The following is a 22,244-nucleotide window of genomic DNA, read 5'->3' on the forward strand; positions in this document are numbered from 1 at the left end:
GCCCCACCTGGAGCCCCGCGTCCCGCTCTGGGCCCCCAGCACCAGGAGGACGTGGGGCTGTTGGAGTGGGTCCAGAGGAGGCCACGAAGATGATCAGAGGGGTGGAGGGCCTCTCCTATGGAGAAAGGCTGAGAGAGCTGCGGCTGTTCAGCCTGGATAAGGGAAGGCTCTGGGGGGACCTCATTGTGGCCTTTCAGTACCTGAAGGGGGCTGATAAAAAGAAACAAAGTGACTCTTGTCTCAATCAGGTAATGACAGGATGAGGGGAAATGGTTTTAAACTAAAAGAGGGGAGATGTCGATGAGATGTTAGGAGGAAATTCTTCACTGTAAGGGTGGTGAGGCCCTGGCACAGGTTGCCCAGGGAGGCTGTTCACCCATCCCTGGAGGTGTTCAGGACCTGGTTGGATGAGGCCCTGGGCATCCTGATCTAGTGGGTGGCGTCCCTGCCCATGGCGGGGGGGAGGGTGGAACTGGTGGGCTTTGAGGCCCCTTCCAACCCGAGCCATTCTGTGATTCTGTGATTAAATGGGTGCAGAGCTGCACGGCCATCGGCCCCTGTGCTGCCACCTTGCCCCTAGCTCCCCGTCCTGACGTCCCCAGGCAGGGTTGCAGCACACAGCAGTGTGCGGAATGGCTCCTTCCCTGCGGGCACATGGGGATGGGCAGGGTCTGCACCCAGCCAGGGCAGCCAGACTGCCCTCCTGGTGGGCCCAGGATCTGGGGAAAAGGGCTGAGCTTCCTCCTGCAGAGGGCACTGGGAACTTGTGCTCGGTGCTTTCGGCAAAGAGCCCACCCAGCTGCCGGCCCGCGGGCAGAGCTGCGTGCAGACGGAGGTTTTTTGGCTGATCGCCTCCTTTTGCTGGCTAACACGGGCGCCAGCACCATGCTCCTGTCCCTGTTACGGAGCCTGAGCGTGTGGGGCTCCCAGCCTCAAGCCTGCCCCAGGCTTCTGAGCCTCTAATGAGCGTTTTCCGCTGTGCCTGTGGCCACCTCATGCCCTATCCTGAGGCCAGACAGGGTCCAGGCCTGTCAAGGACAACACCACAGGGAAATCTGTTCCTCCCTAGCATTTCTCTGGGAAATGAAGTCCCTCCAAAACACATTGTAAAGTCCTGTGGCTGCTGCTGCAACTTTACGGGGAAAAATGTAAGGAAAAACGTGCTGCCTCGGAGTGTCTGATTTTGATATTTTGTCCCAGAAAGGGCTTTTGTTTTGCATAGCTGAGTTTGCATCACCTTACAGCTTGCACTAAAAAAGTGACATGTTTCAGCCATCTGCGATAACACTTCCCATCCCGCTGCCCTTCCTGGGGAGGTTTTGTCCAGGACTGGAGCAAAGCCAACCGGAAAGACTGAAAATCCCTCAAGAAATGGCATTTGTCTCCTGTTCAAGCTCGACATGGGCTCGAGTCCACATCAGATGATCACAAAATCCCCGTGGGGGCTGAAAACCCAGGGGGTTGAAATCCCCAGGGGGCTGAAACCCCCCTGTGCACCAGCCCGGCCTCAAGGGGAGGCTGGAGACCCACAGCTGAGCTCCTCTGCTGTGACTGCGTGAAAGGGGAAGTATTTTATGAGATGAGAGAGAAGTTAAAGGCCACTGGTGCAATTAAGCGCCTTAAATGTGGATTTTATTTCAATGTAATGGGATGGTTATTGCATATAAAAGAAGTGCCAGATGGTTGTTAAAACCACATTTACTAAGTTCTAATAACCATGCGTTTGACCTGTGTCCCTTCAAGAGCTGCAGTCCCTTGTTACAAAACAAATCGTGAGCCCTCGTCCCAGGCAGATCTTTACTGGGACCAGCCTGGTCCATACTGGCCAGTGCCCATGGAGGGGGTTCCACAGTTTTGCTTTTTTGTTGGTGACACAGGCCAAGAAATGGGGAGGTGTGGAAGAAATCTGAATGTTTGGCGCAGCCAGGATCCCCTCCTGGGGCATGGGTCGGGCAAGGGGCTGTGCATGCCCCCTCACAGAGCCTCCTCTGCAGCTCTGGGGGGGGCAAAGTGGTTTGGAGGAGGGAGGAGAGAGGATGGAGGGCTGAAGACCTCGGAGGATGCAGGATGGAGGATGGAGAAGGGAGGACTGAAGATGGCGACTGAGGATGGATGATGGAGGACTGGGTAAACAAGGGAGGATGGAGGAGAGAAGAGGGAGAATGGCAGAGGGAGGGCAGAGGGAAGAGGATGGATAAAGGAGGATGCAGGGTGGAGGAGGGCCCTGGGACAAGGGGGAAGCTGGTGGTATGGCTTCTTCTTCTTCCCCTGTGGGATCCTTGCTTAAACATGTGCAGGTGCAAGCAGGGAAGGTGCGGGGTGAATTTATGGGGTGTGGTTTACGGAAAGGACCGTGGGTCTCATCCCCCAGCTGCCTCCCCACACCTACTGCATGCAGATCCACAGGACCTGTGCAGATCAGTCCCTGCCATGGCCCTGCGGCAGCAGTGCTGGGACGGATCTGACCCCTGTGCCTGCAACAAGCACAGCAGTGAGCCCCCAAACCTGCAGGCTACATTACAGCGTTCCTCCACGCCACTCTGCCCCAGAGTTGCCCTTCCTTCTTTGGTAAGGACTCCAACAATTCCCCTTTTAGGGTCAATAGCACCAGCCTGGGAAGGAGCACTCCCTGCTCCCCCAGCCCACTCCCTGCTGGTGCCGTGGTCCCTCCAAACCTGCTGCCAGCCAGCAGCCAAGCAGCCTCTGAGCGTTTGCTGTGCTTCTGGGGCTAAAGCCTGTTCTTAGGCTGCATGCAAACAGCTTTTCGGGACACCGCTTCCCTGGACCGTCAGCCCCCGGCCCCAGCGGTGCAGGAGACCCCTCCTGCGCAGCCCCTCGGGGAGCCTGTGCTGCTGAACCTGCTTTCCCAGGAGCACACCTCGCCCTGGCTGGCACGAAGGTATTGCTGTGCTGGCTGGGGTCTGCTCGCCTTATTAATACTCCTGGAAAGCTCTCCCTGATGAATCCCAGCTGGGAGGCCTTTTTAAATCTTATTAAATTATTTATATGCATTTTCTGCAGGGCTGTTGGTCCTCCCTGCCCCATCCTGCCCTGTGCCCCGCTGGTTCCCCCAGCCCTCGTTGCAGAAGGGGACGAGGGCCTTCCCTCATGCCTGCGCCTCAGCCCAACCCTTCCTCTTGGGTGTCACCCTTGGGTGTCCCCAGGCTGCGCCCCGTCCCTCCCACCGCTCTCCCAGTTATCCCAGTCCCTCCACTGGCAGCACCTCCAGCACCCCCCCCACCCGTCTTCCCCCAGCAGCAGTGACGTGCCGAGTCCTGCCCCCGCTACGAGCACCCCCCCCCGGGGACAGCCGGGGAGCCGGGTGTGGGACGGGGTGCCATGCAGCGCCTGCACCAGCTGGGTTGCGTTTGCACCGCTCCCGTCGCACACGTTGAAGCTCTCCGTTTTCTGTGGGATGATGTCAGACCCGTGCTGCTCCGCCAGATGCTCCTGCAGTGAGGAGGGAGATGGCTGGGGGAGGCAGCACTGGGAATGGGGCTGTGGGGTGCAGGGGACCCAGCAGAGACACCCCCAGGGCAGCACAGCTCCCTGCCAGCCCGCTCTGTCGCACACTGCCAGCGGGCAGGGGCTGGCACTGCGTCCTCATTTCTTTCCTCGTTGGCTCTTCCCTTTTTTCCTGCTCCCAAATAAAAGCCAGCCCCGGCTTGGTGCAAGCCTGCCCTGCGGGGCAGCAGGGGTCCTGGAGTTCCCTGCTCACCTCCAGACGTGAAAGGGGTGTGCAGACAGGTAAAACACCGTTGGCTCGCCCCGCGGCTTTTCACAGTTCCCGTTCCTGTCTGGCATACCAAGACCAGACGTTTTCCTGGCAGCTGTTCAGATCCCACCACGGGTAAAAACCCACCAGAAGGAGCTGGCAGGAAAATGTGGTTGAGTGGGGTCTGGAGGGACGGAGAGGATGTGCATCCCTGCCTGCTGGAGGCACCCTCAGACATCTCTCCATCTGCACCAACGCTCCCACCTCCTGCTTTCCCTTCCACCCATCAGACTCACCCGACAGGTGAGTGAACTGTCTTCGTCTTGGAAAAGTGTCCCTTGCCCACGGGTTTTCCCACCTCCTCTGCAGTGGTGACGGGGTCCCAGAAGGCCCCAGCCCCCCCCTGCAGCAGCCTGACCCCTTGCAGCCCCAGCTCTGGTGGGGAGCAGCGTGGGGGCCCCAGGGTTTCTTTAGAGGTTTGGGGGGGGCACAGACTTTTTTTTTGGGGGGGGGTGGGGGGGGTAGAGGAGTGTGCTAAGATACGCGGGCTCTGCAGCAAATGCTAGCATGGGCTGGTGCCAGCTCAAAAAGCTCTGCATTTGGAAACCCCTCGCAGAGCCCCGGCAGCCCGGTTATCCGGGGCACATCTCCCTGGGTGGCTGCGGAGCCTTCCCGGTACGTGGGGCTGGGGACGGGGTGACCCCGACCCACCTGGCCCCCGGGAAGGTGGGACTCGTTTCTCTCGCGTCTGCCTGAGTGTGACCGGCCCCGCGCAGGGGCGGCTGCTGAAAGCTTGACAGCTTGTTTGGATGGAAAGCAGGGGGAGAGCGCTTGGCAAGGCATACCGGGAGGAGCTGTACGCCCCCCCGCGCTCGGGGAGGGCTCGGTGGGGATGTATCTCACCCCCCAGGCCCCAAATGCTTCCCGTATGGCTGGTACGACGAGCCGCACAAAGCTGCCTTTTGCCTTATTTTGGGATGATCGCAAGCAGTGCAAAGCCGAGAGCCCGCTGGTCTGGCCTGGCTTTGCTCGCCTGCCCCGAATTTCCCCCTAGAGCAGCACCTGAGCAGGGATGCTGCCAGAAACTGCCCTACAGACTGCCTCTGCCCCCGTGGAGGGGCCTTGATGGGTCTCCTCCTGATGGACCCAGGGAAGGGACACAGGCAATTCACTGCCTTGGGGCTCCCCGGGGCTGAGTGCCTGCAGAACCTTCTTTTTTTTGGCTTCGCTGGAGCATCGAGCGTGGGTGGAGGTGGTGACAGGTGCGGGGGAGGACCTGACTCTGCGTGCATGTGGTCGACATCCCGGCTTGGCTGATAGCGTTTCCCTTCTGCTCCAGCTTTCCTCAAGCCCATAAATAAGAAAAAAGGCCCCGGGGAGCACTCAGAGAAACTATTAAAAATAATTAAAATAAAACAATAAATAAACACAGAGAGACTGAAGAAATAAACCTTGGCTGTGCAAGCTCCAGCCCCCTGTGCTGCCCATGCTGATGTCCCGCCGAGCCAGCAGGGCCCTTTCCAAAACGCTGACGGGGGCACGGCACCCACCGGGGGCTGCCTGGGGCTTTGCAGCACCCCCCCCGACCCCCGGATGGCATTCTGGGGTGAGCCCCGGAGCCTGGTGCCAACGCTGCAGTGGCCACGCAGGGCGAAGGATTCCCACTGGGGATGATTTTCTCCCCGCAGGCTCCCTGCGGTGCGGAGGGAGAGCGTTTAATTCTCCAAAAAAAAAAAAAAATAGGATCAGGATCCCATCAAAGGGGGGTGAAGGAGCTGGGGCCAGGGCGTAAATCCACGGTGCTGCCGTGCAGCCCTGGAGCCGGGCCAGGTGACAGCAGCACGACGCCGGGCCGGGAGAGCGCTGGCTGCCGCGCTCGTCTGCTGCCTCCCCCCGCGGGGGAAGAAGCCGGTTCCTGACTCTTTCTGCAAGCATCAGGTTGGGTTTCCTTTGATTGCACGAGCTTGGTTTGCTCTTCTACTTCGTAAACATTCAAGCGCCAGATGCTCAGAAAAAAAAAGCGCCTGTGAATCCCCCGGGCCCCCTCCTGCAGGTCGGAGCAGCCCCCAGCCCCCAGCCCCGAGCTCGCCAGCCCCCAGCCCCACAGCAATGACCGAGGGAGAAGGCGGCCAAAGCCGGCAGCTCGTAAACAAGCCCCGCGCTGAAACGGCTCCTCCGGCCCCGCGGTACCGCGAGCAGAAGGCTCCCAGCGTGGAGCAGCTCGGAGAGGTCTGAGCCCAGCACCCCCGACCCCTGCACACGTCCGGGTGGTGCTTTCGGAGGGCGATGGGGGTGAAGGTGCCCCCCAGGGGTCTTCTCACTTCTCCAAGTGTGCTGGGACGTGGCGCCCCTCTCCATTTGCCATTAAACAGCGAAACCCAAAGGGTTTCCCATAGCGGGACGCAGACAGGCTTTTTGAGGGTGACCCCAATGGTTCCCCGCCACCACATTTGACAGGGGCAGCCCCCTGTCCCGGCTGGGTCCCGTGCCTGCTGTAGGGTGGCATTTCTCCCCCCGGGCCACGCACAGCTGCTTGCCCTGTGTGCAGGAGCTGCAGCTGCTCTCCACCCCCTCTCTGATGGCTTATCCAGGGATGGAGAGAGAGCAGTGCTGGAGAGGGAAAAAAAAAAAAAAAAAAAAAAAAACACCCAAGCCCGAGGTACCGGATCTGCTTTTCAGCAGGGCCGAAGTGCAGCAGCAGCGAGGTCAGAACCAGGCCGGGTGCTGGTGTCGGGGGTCCCAGCCCAGCAGGGGCCGTGGGGCCGGGCAGCAGCAGCCCCGCACCCCCGCCAGCCCCCAGGGTGCCTGCACAATCCCGCAAGCCCCCCTGCTCCTGCTTAGCTTTCTCATTCCTTGCCAAAATCACTCCGGAGCATGTCAGCACACTGTCATTTCAGGAATCTCATTTCAGAGAGGCTTCCCCCCCTCTCCTTTTTTCCCCTCAGACACAAACCAGAGACAGAGCCGTTTTATTGGGTGTGAGGGCAGGGCTACCACGCATCCGGCCTTCCCCTGCTCTCACCCCAAAACGATGCCGGCGTGGAACCGGAGGGCTTTGGCCGCTTGTGGGGATGTTCCTGGTTAGCGGGGGCCATACGTACACGTGTATACACGTGCAGGGAACCCCACGGCAGCCCCGCACAGAGAGATGGGGACAGCAGGGCCAAAGAGATGGGACTTCGGGCCCCCAGCACCATGCAAGCCTCGGAGGAGGGGGGTGGTGGTCTTCCCTCCACTTCATTATTTTATGGACTGAAATCCTTCTCCCAGAGGAGCACTGCTCCTCCGTAAAGCCCGAGGTAGGTGCTCAACCTCCTGATTGCTCCCGTTACCCCAAACCTGCTCCGCAGGCACAGGCACAGGGCTGATGCTTTTTTGCTGATGCTTTGCTGCAAAATCCTGCAGAGCTGCAGTGCTTCAAGCCAGGAGGGAAGAGAAGTCCAGGTGACCTCCAGATGATGCTTGCCTCGCAACGCTGCCAGCTCTCAGCAGGGAGGTGCTACGGGGATAAATAACCAGCTTCCCTCCCTGCCGGGGAGCAGACCTGAGCCACCCGACCTTTCCAAAATGCTTGGCCTGGGAAGCAAGAATAATCTGCTCAGGTCACTGGGGGATTAAAACCCTCTGCCGGCCTTTTAAACCATCCACCTGCAGCCCTGCAGAGGGGGGTTCTGAGCCAGGGGCTCTGGGCAGGCAGAATTTGCCTAAAAAGGGCTGAGAAAAGTGAGCTGTGATGCTCCTGGGACAGAGGCAGGGTGCCAAGGGGCTCCCATCCTGCTGCTCTCTGTATCTGTGCAGGGAAAGAAGCCCTGCAGCTCAGCTCACTCACAGCCCCCCACTGCTGCCTTGAAAGAAGTGCTGACGATCCCAGGAGATGCCCCAAGTTCCCCCCAGCCCTGTGCTGGGCCAGGCGGGACAGGGAGCTCTGTCCCATCACTGTCTGGGACCGGGTGAAGGATGGGGGCTGTCCACAGAGACCCAGAACATGACCAATTTCCCTGATTTTCCCCACAGCAACCTAGCAGTAGCTTTTGTCTCCTCCTCCACCTGTAGATCTCATCCTTGCAGCACCTCGCAGCCTGCGTTTGCAAGGCAGATGCCCCAGGGAGCACTTTGGATGCGGAGCCCGGTGCCTTCAGCGCAGCGCCCTACCAGCAGCGTGGGACCTCAACCTGCCCCCCGCCAGGTACAATCCCAAGCCCCCCACCCCGCTATCACAGGGAGGGGAGGCAGCACAGCCTCTCCGCACAGGGCCCTGCACCTCTGCTCCCTGCTGCCAGCAGCCTTTCCCCCAGCCCGCCCTGCCCTCCTGTATCACCCCCAGCCCTGGCTGGAGGTGCCCCCAGCAGGTTCTGCACCCCCAGACGTGGGGCAGGGAGCAGCCCCCCCCCAGCCCCGGCCCATCTGGAGCTCAGCCTTGCAGGCGCACAAGAGTTTGTTTAAGAGTTCACCGAAGTCTGAAGGGACAGCTCGTCTCGGACGCGCCCTGTGATGCTTTTCCATCCTAACTCGCATCAAATCATCGCTGGACATTTATTGTTTCTGGGCACGCTCCAGTTCCTCCAGGAGATAGCAATCAGAGGGCCCCTCTCCTCCTTTTCCTCCCGCTGTCCTCAGGCTCAGCCCCATCCCCAATAATTCCCATCCAAACTCAACACCCCCAAAGCCCCAGGTAGGGCTGGATCGAGCCCCAGAGGGGCAAGGGCTGCACGTACCCTGAGAGAGGAGGACTCACCAGGTCCAGAGAGCACAGAGCTCATTCCAAATGGTGGCAACGGGAAGATAAGAGGGATGGGAAGGGCTGGTGGGAGCAGAGCACTGCAGTCTGGGGAGGAACCACGAGATGCAGCTGCCCTCCTGACCCTCTGCCAGGCACGACGGAGGAGGCGAGGGGCTGCTGGAGGATGACCTTTGCACCAGGATTCCTGCTGACCAGTGGCTGATGCTCCCTGCTGCCACTGGAAAGCTGCTGCAGCCTCAGGGTAACGTTTTCAGCACAAATACTTGGAGTTTTTCACTCCAAATTTATGTTCCAAGGCTAATTTCTCACCAATCATTTAGGGAGTCTGCCTTTCCATGGGTGTAAATTGGTGGACCTCTGCTGCCTGCTCTGATTTATATCAGATGAGATGCTGACCCCAAATTTGCAGTTTGCACAAGTGTTCCTGCCAATAAAACTTAAAGTATTCACAGAAAGCGAACCCAGGAGGCACATGAACACAGTCCAAACAAATCTGATTAAAGCTTTCATCCAGAAAATTCTTCCTTGCTATCCAACAAGAATCCATACAATGATACTTGTCCTCACCTCACGGGGGTTAAGAAGGCCGGTTTGGATGCCCAGGGTAACCAATATTTATGCCATGAAATCAGGCTGAGCACTCACAAGCCATCCAGGCATTTATCTCTGGACCCCTCAGAGCTCCTTTGTTCTCACCCTGCATCTCCCATCCTTACAGCATCTTTTTGGATGGCTCCTGGGAGCATTTCTGATGGGAGAAACTGGCACCGTACGTGTTTTATAGGGTCCTAAGCGGGGTTGGGCTCAGTGTTCTGGTTAGGGTTACATTTAGGGTTGTTTGGAAAGAGCGAAGGCGCAGAGTCCTGTTGTGTGTGGGGCTGCGTAAAGGCTCCCCAAGGGAGTTCAGCTGTACCCAAGGGCTTCTATTGGGAGCACTTTTGGATGGGAGCAAGTGGCGCTGTAAAGAAGCTCGGCTCCTAATTCAGACCAGTCCAGCTGGGCTGCAGCGAAGCAGACATGTGCTGCTGACTGGGCTGCTTCGGGAAAGCTATGGAGCTGACCCTGGCAGGGGCTGAAGGGACAGAGGTGCTGCGTGTCCCTGCCACAGTGAGGCACCTGGCCATGCACCAGCTTGAGGAGCAGCCTGGCAGCTCCAGGGGACCCCAGCTGGCTCCCAAAACACAGTCAGGGTTGCTCAGACGCCAGCAGGCTGCAGGAAGCTGGTGCCACACGCACAGGGCTGCCTGCTCGGCTGGGAGCGGCTGGCACTCTGCTAGGTGCTGGCTTGGGGATGGGAATTCAAGCCCTCCCTTTGGGCAGATCCTTCTGGCTTTCTTCACTGATCACTTAATCAGCGCAGCCCCCCGCAGCTGAAACATCACCAGGAGTGCTTTGGTGCTACAGAAATGGGGCACAGATCTGGAGGGATTTGCAAATGCAAGTCAAAACTAAGCAGCGCTGGCCACCGCCAGGCAGGAGGGAGGCAGGGCTGGGCAGCCAGCAAGCCTAGACACAAGGAGCTAACCCAGCCTTTCAGAAGGTTCCCCTTTGCCCACCTCCTTCCCAGGAAAATGGTTGCATATATATATACATATGTATATATAGATACAGCATCCCTGCTTTACTGCCTCAAACTGTTAACGGTGCTGGGGCATGCAGCCTCACTTTTCAGCACCCTGTACCCTCACCTGCCACCTCAGCACACGCTGCGGGGAGATGAAACACAGCTGGCACGTAGCTGGCAGCTCAAATGTTTCTGCCCGAGCTTGGAGGGCACGGTGAGACACCCCCTCCACCCCAGCCCACTGAAATCCAAGGACTGGAGGCAATGAATCCGAGGCTGGTCTAGTCTCTTCTTTCCCCACTTCCTCTGCTTCTTCCTGTCTTTCTCTCCCTTGTTTTAGCAGGGAATCATCCCACTCTTCTTCCTCGCTGCCCCTCTAATAAGCTAAAGAACACAAACTATGCCCCAAGCCACCTCATTTCATCTGCCCTTCCAAAGCCCCGTGTTCTCCTGCAGGATTCCAGCAGGATGCCCCTGCAGGCATTTTCCAAGACAGGAGAAGCTTCAGACCGGCAAAAATGTTCAGAATTTAGCTTATTCTCTTCCCTTACCTTTCAGTGACCTTCATGGAGCCGTAGACTGGCAGCACCTTCCCTTGCTCCCCATCGAGCCCCGGGACAGCCCCGGCCAAGGCAGCCCGGAGCCTGCTGGGGAAGGAGCCACAGGAATGCAGAGAGAAAGAAAAGGTGGGTGGGGAGAGTGGGGTGGGGAAGCAGAGATGCCAGGGTGGGCATGACTGCCTGGTTTGTGGTGGGAGCCGGGAGCATTGTGCTCCCAGGGCCACAAGTTCTTGCTCTTTGGGTGCACAAAGCTGCCGAGGCAGCCTGGTTGCTCACGGGGACTCCTAAGTTTTAGGTTTGCGTTCACTGTATTCACCTGGGTCGTGGCCACAGCAGGGACGGAGATATCCAAGAAAAGGTCTGAAACAGACGGCTCGTCCCCTGCGGTGCCTCTTTGTCCCACTCCTTCCCTCCATCGCACTGCCAAGGAACCACCCCGGGCTGCAGACCTTCCCCTGCGGGCAGCCAGACCTGGGTACTGCAGGACAGAAATCCGGCCTGCTGTCACCAGCTGGAGAGCTGCACGGGGGAACAGCTCCTCCTGCGGCACCAGCAGCCAGACACACCGCTGCGGCATTCGGAGCTGGAGACAAGAACAGTCAAAGAATAGCTTGTGTGGGACTGCAGAAAAAATCTGGGGCAACAGGAACTGCCCCGATGAGGAAAGTGTTCTTTCTGCAGCTCTCCAGCCAGGGAAGCAGCTAGCTTTCACCCAGACACTGCGAGTGCCTGGTGACAGGACGAGGGGGAGTGGGCTAAAGTTGTGCCGGGGGAGGTTTAGGTAGGATATTAGGAAGAACTTCTTTACTGAAAGGGTTGTTAGGCATTGGAATGGGCTGTGGTTGAGTCACCATCCCCAGAGGTCTTTAAAGGACGTTTAGATGTAGAGCTTAGTGATATGGCTTCGTGGAGGACTTGTTAGTGTTAGGTCAGAGGTTGGACTCCTTGATCTCGGGGATCTCTTCCAACCTAGGTGATTCTGCGAATCTGAGTTTCATGACAGGTCTGGGAGAAGAAACAAACATCCCTGAGGATGGGCCTTGAAACGGTGAAGGAGACATTCCCTGAGCCATGGCTGCTTGGGCTGGGGATGAGGTCTGGGGGCTGCAGAGCCCAGGGCAGGGCCACCAAGGGATGGATGCTCCCAGGGCAGATCGCTTCGCTCCCAGGTTTCCAGGGCAGGGTTAAGGCTCCTTACAGCTGGCACCACCAGCAATTTCCATACATCACATCCAGACTCAAAGCCTTCAGTGGCACTGGGTAGGCCGTGAAAGGATCACCCAGGACCTCAGGGGCTCCTGCACCCCCTCCAAAGGCACTGCTGCCCAGCACCCAGTGCTCTCCCGGGCCCCCTCCTGCAGCGGGGGAGGCCCAGCAGGACACAAGCACTGCTGTCCTCTCCAAGCATTTTACAAGCACGGCAAAAGAATGAAGGCAGGAGAGCTGTAAACAAGCTAATCTGAGCATCTCCCCAGGGCCTTGTCAAGTCAGCCTCAGCTATGGTCAACACCTCATGTCAGGCAGAGACCAGCCAGGCCAGGCTGCCTCAGGGACCCTCGTGCTAATTGCTGTCAGGTGCTTCAGCAAGAGGTGGAAGACGAGCAGGGAGAACACCCTCCCTCCCTCCCTCACTCCCACCCAGATCCCTCGCAAAGTTCTCTCAGCTGGCTCCTGACTCTGCTCTCCTGCATACCCTTCGCCACGTGATGCTGATTTCTAGCCTACACAGCATGCACTTCTAAGGAATCCTGTTTAACGCAGCGGAAAAATATACTTTCACCCCCAAAATTAAAGTTATGCCAGGGTCAAAAGCAAGCAAAAGCATGAAAAGTGTCAAATCGACCGAGATTATTAAGTTTTCAGGGATCATTTCCTGCCCAGGTCTCTTCTCCCCTGCTCCCCTTGTCTCCTGGAGATGGAGCCTTGCTCTGAGCCAGCGACCCACCCGTTTCTAAACCAAAAGCTTCTTCTGGGAAGCGTGGCACAGGAGGCGAGGAATTAAATGGAAAAAGTACAAGGTCAGGATGGAGCCGTGCCAGGGTTGCAGACTGCAGCTACAGCTGGGAGCAGACTTCCAGAAAATGGTTCATCCTTCCTGAGGGCCATCCTCAGATGTCCCAGAGACAAAGCATCAAACACAGCTTGCCAAGGACCCCTGCTACGGCCTGGGATCCCAAGCACCATGGAAGAAGCAATGGCAAACCCCAATGAAAAAGGGGAAAAATGAGAACCTGGTTTGCAAGTGTGAAGGAGAAGGAAGTTAGATAGACAAGCATCGGGTGTGTGACAAACTGTGCCACCAAAATGTCGAGCAGGGAAAGAAACAAAGAACCAGTGATGAACCTGGCAAAGCCACCGTACAGCCAGCAGCAGATGTATTCAATTAGCCCAAGAGCCAATATCCAACCAAACACCAACCTAGCCAGCAAAAAATAGACAATAGACTACTTGTTCCATCAAACAGCTGAGTTAATAGCAAAAACGTGCAGGGAGTGAGAGAGCAGCCAAAAACCCACGCCAGCCACTCAATGAGTCAATTAACCAAAGACCCACATAATCAGCCACTTAAGTAGAGCTGGGTACGTAACTCGCAATGAGTTATTTATCCACCGAATTTAGCCCCTGGTTTTGCTTGGGCCATCTTTGTGAGCACGTCAAGTCCCTTCATTTGATTTTCCATTAATCTCCTTTTGGCTCTGCGCGCGGCTGGCCAGAAGTTAACCTCTGAGCAGCACTTGTTATCTGTGATTGCCCAGCAAGATTACATGCTGCTCTCCCTGGTCTCATATTAGGTAAGCACGGCTTGGCCAGTGATTTCCAGTCCCCAAAATGTTCAGACGAGACTGCTGTTAATCAGCAGGGACACGGCAATCACGTTATTCAAAGGAAGAGCTCAGCAAGCTGTTAGTGAGCTCTCCGAGATGCTCATCTAACTAGTCCTGCAGGAGGAAGGCTGGTGGTGCTGCTCCAGCAGGAGTGGAAAGCTGCCTCCTGCCTTCACATCCCTCTGAGAAGTGCCTCTGCTCTGCTGTGGGGCCACGGCCAGGCCACTCTGCTCTTGGCAGCAAGGGCTGGGGACATCGCAAGGCTCTGGCTGTGTCTGGATGCTCTGAGTACCACCAGAAGATTAAAATAAGAACAGCAGCAACAGAAGAAACCTGACCGTCTGAGCAGGAGCTTCTCTGGGGAGGCCGTGCTGCCCATCCCAGCAGCCTTAGGAAGGGGCTTCGTGGTGGTTGCTGTCACCACTGCCTCCGCCAGGCTTTTTCCAACCTGCTGTCTCAAGCAGACAGCCAAACCCGAGCCCACACAAGGCCCTTGCTGCCACAGGGCCACGCCAGGAGCAGATTTGGCACAGCACGTGGAGCCAGGCCCTGCCCTATCATGGCCATTCCTCCTACGGAGGATAGGGAACGTCCCATTCCTGGCTGTCCTTGCCCCAATTTGGCCAAGAAAAGCAGCCAACCACAGAGGCTGGCCGGGCAAGCTCTGAGCATGGCCCCACTCAGGGAGCTGCATGTGAAATTCCTCCCGGGGCTGCTGTGAGTGCTTTGCATCCAGCCCTGGCCTGGGAGGAGGCATGTGCTGCCGTCTCGGCGCTGCCAAACCACATTGTCAACTGCTTTGCTGCTGCCTCTGAATCCTAATCCCGCAGGCAATATATAACCAGCAGGAACAACACCGTCTGTGGAGCGCGAAGCGGGACATCAGAGGAGTGCTCCCATCCCCTGCCTCGCTGCGGGGCGGTCGCAGGGGCTGTCAGCTTAGCGCTAATAGCACTTAGCTCGCTGCGGCAGCCAGCTGAAGCAAGTGATCCTTACTTGCCCTCACGTCCTAACGAATTGTGTCTGGTTCCTCGCCCTGCTCTGCAAGCGCAGAGTGGCGAGGTGATGCTTGCAGCCCAAGCTGTGCTGATTTTGTGCGCAGGGGCTGGGCAGAAATCGCCTTTGGAAATGATTTTTCTGTTTTTGTTGCCTTCGGAAACCTGGCCCGTGGTTTTCATCTAGATAGCCTCCCTCCAGCTCCCACCGCTGATTCAGTTTGGAGCTCGGCTTTCAAAGAGGACTGACCTCTCCAAAGCCAAGCTCAGCTGTGAGCGTTGAGCTTCAGCCTCAAGACCAAACAAAACCACCGATTTCACATTATTTCAATACGGAGCTATAAATCAGCTCAGCCTTGGCTTGACTCGAGGCCAAGGCCTGACTGAAAGGTTCACGAACCTTAAGGAATCCTTTGACGAGCCTGATCTGAGATTCAAATTTGTAATGAAACCCCCAAACAGCGAAGTTCTGCTGGTCTCACATAACTTCAGGTTTTGTTGTGAACATTTCATGCAGCTCTGGGGACACAGTTACACCAACATAAACCCAGTTACTCCTTTAAAAAAAATCAATAGGGCTGGCCTGGATTCGTGCCGGTGCAAGAGCAATCAACCCAGCCCAGAAAAAAGGGTTATTTTTATTCCTTGGCTTCTGTTTTCCTAGAATCCACCCAATAAAAGTTCCCAGCCTCAGTCCAGACTGTAGAAATGCAAATGCCAGTAGAGCATAAACCCTAGCATATGTCTGGAGGAATTTGTGTAAATCAACAGGGTTACTCCATCTGTGAGAGGCTGCTCTGTCTTGTGCAAATCGATCAAGTTAAACAAAAACCAAGGGGAGCCCAAGGACCCCTCGGCAGCTGGGGTCAGGGCTCCTCCCAGACCCCATTTGCTGTTCAAATCTGCAAGTGCTCCAAGGGGTTTTGCTGAAAATGGCCATTTTCTGGGCTGGTGTCCTTGCTGAAGGGCAGAAAAACCATCACGTCCAAACCCAGAGCAGACAAGCCACGAAGATCCCACAGCCCCATCCCCGCTGGCCCTGGTGGGGTGGTGGTGGCCTCTCCTGTCAGGCTTTTCTCAACCCATTTCTCACAAAGTCCCAGCTCTCAGCAAGCAGCCGAGTTTGTGCTCTGGAAGGGAAATGCTGCAAGGCTCAGGGGATGCAGATCTCCACCCTCACGATCAAGGATGCGCGCCGGAGCAGTGCTTGGCCTGGTACCAGTTACAGCTCCTTTCTATGCCAAGCATTTCCCGCAGTAAGACAGCAAACAGCAGGAATTCCCCAGGTTTGCTTATTTTGCAAAGCCTCTTACAGGGGCTGGAGACCTGGCAGGAAGCTGGAGCTGTTTATTTCCCCATGGCAGCCCCAGAGGTGTAGCACTACCAAACGCTCTTGCTTGCCTGCTCCCCATCTGCGCCCCAGCACTGGCAGGCAGCTCTCCTCTCACAGCTCCTTTTTGTACCGCCTTACTGTGGCCTGCCACATCCCCCTGCCCTTGCTTCAGTCCCGTACCTGCTCCCATGGGCTGGGGTACTTTGATGGGTGCTCCCCTCCATGCACTGGGAAGGGGGGTCCTAAAAGGCAGCCTGAGCATTGCTTCGGCGGTCATCTTCCTGCTGGAAGACCTCTGGTTTTCCACGCTAGGCTCTTCAGAGGTGTTAAGAGTGATTTCCTCACTCCCTGGCAGCACCTTGCTGCCCATCCAATGCGGAAGAACTGAGATTTGATTTTGTTGTATTTTAAGCATTTCCTCAGAAAACCTTCAGTGCACGAATTGGTCCCCTTGGTCCAAGCGACCCCAGGTCACAGCTGTCATTCATGCCCATCCCAGAGGGGCTGGAGATGTGACTGCTCGTGGGGCTCTTGGTGCAAGTAATACATTTTTACATTTTTAGCAAAAAAACACAGCAGTAACCAAATATTCTCTCTTGTCCTACCAGTAGTGAAGCCCAGGAGAAAGAGGCGTGAGCAGGCAGAAGTCACAGCACTACCAGGGAGCAGCACAACTGCATTACCCCATGGGGCAGGGGCCAGAGGTGACCCAGCACAAGGGGTCCCAGCACCGTCAGGGCACAGCACCAAGCAGGATTTAGAGCTGGGGCTGAGCTTAAATAGAGCTTGGGGCCAGGGCAGGGGTGTGGGTTGGGGCCCAGGTGAGGCTGGCCAAGACAACTGGGAGGCATCTGAAGGAGCATTCAGGGCACCTGGCAGGCATCGGTACAGCATCGGTGTACCTAGGGGAGGCTGGCCCAGATGTTTTAGAAGCACCAGACATTTCTGTGTCCATCTCCCCCTCCCAGTCAGGGTTCCCAGGGATCTTCCCCTCCTGTGTGGTGATGCTGGGGGTGGATTTATGGGTTTGCTCACAGCCCCCACTTCCAGGGAGGGACTCCAGGTTGAATGCGATGCAGCAGGCACCAGGATTTGGCCCCCGAGCACTGCGCATGAGCGGGGCCCATTTGGGAATACCGAGGTATTCAAACTGGATCTGAGCTACATTTTATCTCATTGGAATGGGTTCGGAGGTGATGTAAGCACTCAGTGTGCTCGTACGCTTGGGATCGGGACGAGATGCTGTTTATCATGAGCTGACAAGTCAAGGAAGGATGCAAGGAAACGATCTGGGACTTCCCAAGCAGGCCGTGCTGGAGCTGTGGGCTGAGACGTGACTGGAAGCTGCGAGGATTGATGGCCCCGGTGCTGCTGTACGAGGTGCGAATGAATGAAATTCTGTTCCCCTTACAAAGGAATGCCATTAATTCAAGGGGAGGTAGTCCAGATTTTTCTCCAATGTGATGAAAACAGAATTTGGCCCTTGATCTCACAAAGAAAACGCCTGTCTAGCAAGTTTAGAGGCGCTTCTTTCCATTTCTCTTTTTATTTGATTACATTTTCCCCCCTACAGAAACCTTTTTTCTTTTTTTTTTTTTTTTTTTTTTTTTTTTCCAGTATATGCAGAGAGGAAGGAAGGGAGAGAAGGGCAGGAGACCAGAGGGATGGGGAAGGTATTTGCTCAGATTCCTCTTCCTGCAGAGTTTTGGGATGGGAGAAACTGGGGGAAGAAGGGGATGGAGGTGCCTGCAGGGTGACGTGCTCCCCGGGCTCATGGTGGTTTGGGAGTCAGCGCCACAGAGAAGAGGACCCTGGGCTGTGGTCCCCACTCCCGGGCTGTGCCGAAGGGGCTGCACTGTCCCCAGCAAGGCAGCGGGGAGCAGTGCCCTCGCTGAAGCCCTGCAGGCCCCCAGATGCGATGGGTCCTGCACCCCATGTGCATCCATTCATCACACAGATGAGGTGCCGGAGGTGCCACCTTGGGGCTCAGGGCTTCAGTCCCAACGAGCAGTTCCTGCTCAAGCTCTCCGACCTGCGGCTTCGTCTTTCTTCGCTTTAGGGAACTTCACCTAATTCCCTAAATGAACCAGTGGTGCCTTTCCTCATGGAGCAGCTGGCACGGAGATGCTTTGCTGTGCATCACCCAGAGCAGGGGCAGACCCTGGGCGCCCTGCTGAGCCGCACCAGATGCCATGGAGCATCGCGTTGGGCATCTGAGTCCTGCTGGGGGCTGCTTCTCCCCACCAGCAGGACGCGGTGGTACGGCAATGTACAAGCAGAAGTAGCAGATGCATGAAAAAAAAAAAAAAAAAAAGAAAGAAAAAAAAAAAGAAGAGGCAATAATCCAGAATTTTGCTGATAGAAACACAATACCAGCACTGAACAAAACTGGAAGAAGGCAAAAACATCCCAAAGACATAAAACATCAGGCCCCCTGGAGAACCTCCAGGCTACATGCGCCGAAATCTGTCAGCCTCTGAGAAATGAGTGCTTAACCCCTTTTCAATCTCTTTGGCAGTCCAGTGGCCGAAGATTTATGGCAGGCTGTGGTTGAGGGATGTTCCCCAGCGCGTCCTGCCTCCTTAGATAGGGGTGAGAATGCAACAGGCGCCGGCTGAGTGCCCTGGTCCCATCCTGGTGGGACACAAGGTTCCTTTTTTTACATTCCTGCAGCTCTCCCCGTTGCACATGCCTGCACCCCTGCACCATCCTCCGCACCCACCAAGGTGATGGAGGTCCGGGTGCTGGGAGTTCCCCTCCACCGGCCCCGCTCCTTCCCCAGCCCTAATTGCGGGGGTGCTGCGGGGACCGGCCGGACCCCGGGGTCAGGCTGAGCTCTGCCAGCCAGCCCTGCTCCGGAGACGGCGCTGATGCGTTCTGACAGGACTTACGGACACCTGCTACTTTGGGAGAGTTTTCTCTTTGGGCAGGGCGTGTTGACAGGGGCAGACATCACTCGAGGGTGTTAAGCAGGGAGATCTCCGGGAAGGTGTCAGGGAGGATTTTTGCCGGCTGCTGGCCCGGCGGCGAGTGATGGCACCGGGGCACGGCACGGCTCTCGTGGCACAGTTACAGGGCCCAGCTCACTTTTCCCAGCTTCTGTTATGAGCCCTGACCGTGTAATTTTTAATGGCACTTTAAAGCCAATTAGTAGCTTTAATTTATGGAGACCACACACATGCCCAACCCTTGTGTTTATGCTGGATGACTTCCATCCTGGAGAATTTCTTGGCTTTCTGTCCATCCCCGGGATGCTTCCAGGACTCCGCCCTCCCCTGCCCAGCCCCGTGGCCCCAGGGGAGCCGAGCAGGATTCACGGCCAAGGGATCAGGAGGGGAATGGAGCTACCTTGCTTCCCCCCCCCCTCCCCCCGCCACCCAGGGAAGCATCCCGAGCTGAGCAGGTCTGAACCACCCCACCTGGGCACGGCACAGCAGCCTGGGCTTCAGCAGGGAGCCCAGCAAGGGCTGGAAGATGTTTCTCAGCCCGAGAGCCACCATTGCATCCCAGGCTGCTGCAGAGCTCCCCTTGGAAGGTGCCTGGCAGAGGGATGCAGAGCCACGCTGGCCAGATCTCCCTGCAGGCTTGCAGACACCATATATGTAGAGCTGCTGCTCTGCAGCAGTGGGAAACAAAGCCTGTTCTCAGCCTCCTTCCCTCTCCAGGCACCACCCGTGCTCCCCTTGGCAGCATTCACTTGACCCATGTGCAGCGTGTCTCAGCGGAGCAGCCAGCGGTTCGGGAGGCAAGGAAGATGCTTGCTGTCTCCCCAGACTGCTCCCCTGCCTCTCCAGGAGGTTTTCTGCAGGGCAGCGTGGCGGGACCACATCGGGAGGGCTGGAACCGGCATCACTGCTCATCCAGAGCCTCTGTCTGTGCTTCTGTCTGCAGCAGGCATGACAGAAACGCGCCTGGCCTGGGAACCTTTCACCAGCCCGCGGCAGCTCACCTCTCTGCTTTCCCTCCTGCCTCGCTTTGCTCCAACGCCTGGGCGCCCGCCAGCGCCAAGCCCGGTTCTCACCACATCTGCTCCTTCAAAGAGCCCGGTCAGGGCTCCTCACCCGTTCCAGCCTTGTCCGTGAGTCCCTTGGGGAGTGCGGGGGGGGTCACGTAGCTGTTCTCAGCCGTGGCACAAGACCCTCCCCTGGGGGTCCCTCTTGGCCACCCTCCTCCAAGGCTTCACCTCCAAGCACATGTCCAGCCCTGCGAGCCCTTCCCATGGGGTGGACCCTGCAAAATGCCCCGTGGTCTCGTGTCCTACACCCAAACCAGCCCACCTCCGGCTCAGGAGGACACAGGGATGCTCCATGTAGGCTGGCTGCTAGCAGACATCGATGCTGTGCCGTTTTGTGCAATTTACCTGCCTGCAGTCCCCCCCACCCCATTATTTTAGTGAGATTTCAGCTATTTTATTGCATGTGCTCCTCGGGACCAAGGCCTGCTTGCGGCCTCCCTGGCGTCAGGCTGGAGGAATACCGTCAGCCCCAGCTTTACGCCAAGGTTAGCCGAGCAGGGCCGGCCCCATGTGTGCTAATTGCTCGCAGGCTCATTACTGCCCTTCCTGCTTTTTGCTGTTTCCTTGGCCAGGCTGGAAGCCGGGTCCCAAGCAGGGAAAGCGCTGCAGGAATTGGAGCTGGCATCTCCCAGCCGGGGGCTGCTTTGGGGGATTTTATTCCTCCGCCTCTGCTGGGTCTTTTTTTTTTTTTCTTTTTTTTTCCATCTCCGTCAGTGAAATGAAGGCTTTCACGTGTCACCGAGGCCTCCAGACAGAGCTCGGGAGCTCGGCCGCTGCCCCCTGGGCTCCCCACTGCCCCGCTCCCAGCACAGCCGCTCCCTGAGGATGTGATTTCCCTGCGGGGACAAAGCCCGGGTTCTGCGGGGTGCGGTGCAGGGCTGGGAGCAGGGGGGTGCTGGTGCCTGGCTGGAGCAGTGAGCAGGAGGAGGGGGCCCTGGCAAGGTCCCCCCCGGGGCTTCCTGCTCCCCTCAGGAGCCGTGGGACCCCAACCGTCCTCCCCCAGCGCCCCTCCTGCCCTCTTCTGCGATCCAGGGGGTGTGTGGGGAAGGAGGGAAGGGGGACAAGGGATTTAGGCCTCCAGTGCCCCCCTTGGAGCACTGCTCCTCTCCCGGGCTGTCCCCACACGGGGGGCTGCCCCCTCCCCCCCCCCCCCCCAGGCGGGGGTGTCCCCTGTTGTGGCCTGGCAGTGCTGGATGGGACAGAGCTGGGGACGCGAGGGATCCTCGGCCACGGGTCACACACCAGGCGGTCCTGTGCTGCATGCAAGGAAGAAAAGCTGCCTGGTGTTTTGGGGGGGTTCCTGCAGAATTAGGGGCTCCCAGAAACGGGAGGTGGCTGTCACACCTGGGCTGGGGAGGAGGCAGCCCCCAGCAGCGGGGCTGCGAGGAAGGGGCAGGGCTGGGGCAGGGGACAAACAGCCCAACGTCCTGGGTCAGCAGAGCGAGGATAAATAAATAATAATAAATCCCCCACATAACAAATCAAATTGACCCTGTCTGTGAATGAAGGGAAAGAAAAAGGCGTTTCCCTCCCTGGAAGTCTTGAGAGCTTCCAAAAATAGTCTCCAGCCCCGGCCAAGGCAGGGTTGGCTCGGCCGGCGCCAGCAGAGCAGCGGATCCGTAGTTCTTCCCTGCCCTCAGAACAGGGATGGGAACCCCTTGGGCAGCGTGGGGGCCGGGACCATGCCCCAAATTTCAGTGCCTGCCTCCCTCCCAGCCCTCCTGATGCAGACCTAATGGGCTTCCCCTGTTGGCCCAGGAGCTTCCCATGCTGTGCTGGGCTCCTGCGATCATCCCCTTCGCACCAGCAGCTGGGGTCGGGAGGGTGCTGGGCTGGGAGGTGCTGGGGGGCTTCTCCCAGGCTCCTCATGCCATCGCTGCCCCCTCACCTGGCAGCCACCCGCTGCGATGGCAGAGCCAGGGAGGAGACCTCGAGCGGAGCAGCAGGGCCAGGGATGGAAATTTGGGCTTGGCCCCACTGGCTCAGCCCACGGGGACCTCAACACCCCCTTCCTGCTGTGGGAGCACCCTGCAGGGGCAGTGGTGGTGAACCAGGAGAGGGAGGGATGGGGCTGGAAATGCTCCGGAGCTGGTGCCCCCCCCTGCTGCCCCAGCCAAAGGCACATGAAGGCACACGAAGGCACATCCCTCCCTCACCCGGCGTGCCGCGTCCAGCCAGTGTGTGCACGAGCGCTCACGTCCTCCAAGAGCCCCAGCCGGTGGCCAAGAGGCTCCAGATGTCGGAGGAGCTGTGCACAGCTGCTGGCCAGCAGAGGGGAAAAAGAAACAAAGAATTGACACCCTTTCCTTTCCTTTCCTTTCCTTTCCTTTCCTTTCCTTTCCTTTCCTTTCCTTTCCTTTCCTTTCCTTTCCTTTCCTTTCCTTTCCTTTCCTTTCCTTTCCTTTCCTTTCCTTTCCTTTCCTTTCCTTTCCTTTCCTTTCCTTTCCTTTCCTTTCCTTTCCTTTCCTTTCCTTTCCTTTCCTTTCCTTTCCTTTC

At 57.6% G+C, this 22,244-nt stretch overlaps 1 long non-coding RNA gene across 4 annotated transcripts; it reads right to left on the reverse strand.

Annotated features, from left to right (window-relative positions):
• Window positions 1–9,481: 9,481 nt before the first annotated feature.
• Window positions 9,482–16,479, reverse strand: LOC118176949. Of its 4 annotated transcripts, none has more exons than XR_004755602.1 (4): window positions 16,339–16,479; window positions 12,526–12,745; window positions 10,572–10,664; window positions 9,482–9,875 (listed from the first exon to the last, which is right to left on the reverse strand). It is a non-coding gene; the product is annotated as an uncharacterized LOC118176949 (long non-coding RNA). The 4 variants fall into 4 exon arrangements; XR_004755601.1 differs by lacking the exon at window positions 12,526–12,745 and adding an exon at window positions 14,801–14,957; XR_004755599.1 differs by lacking the exon at window positions 12,526–12,745.
• Between the last annotated feature and the right edge of the window lie 5,765 nt (window positions 16,480–22,244).

This window comes from Oxyura jamaicensis, chromosome 20, assembly GCF_011077185.1.
Source record: "Oxyura jamaicensis isolate SHBP4307 breed ruddy duck chromosome 20, BPBGC_Ojam_1.0, whole genome shotgun sequence".
In the NCBI taxonomy this organism is placed as follows: domain Eukaryota; kingdom Metazoa; phylum Chordata; class Aves; order Anseriformes; family Anatidae; genus Oxyura; species Oxyura jamaicensis.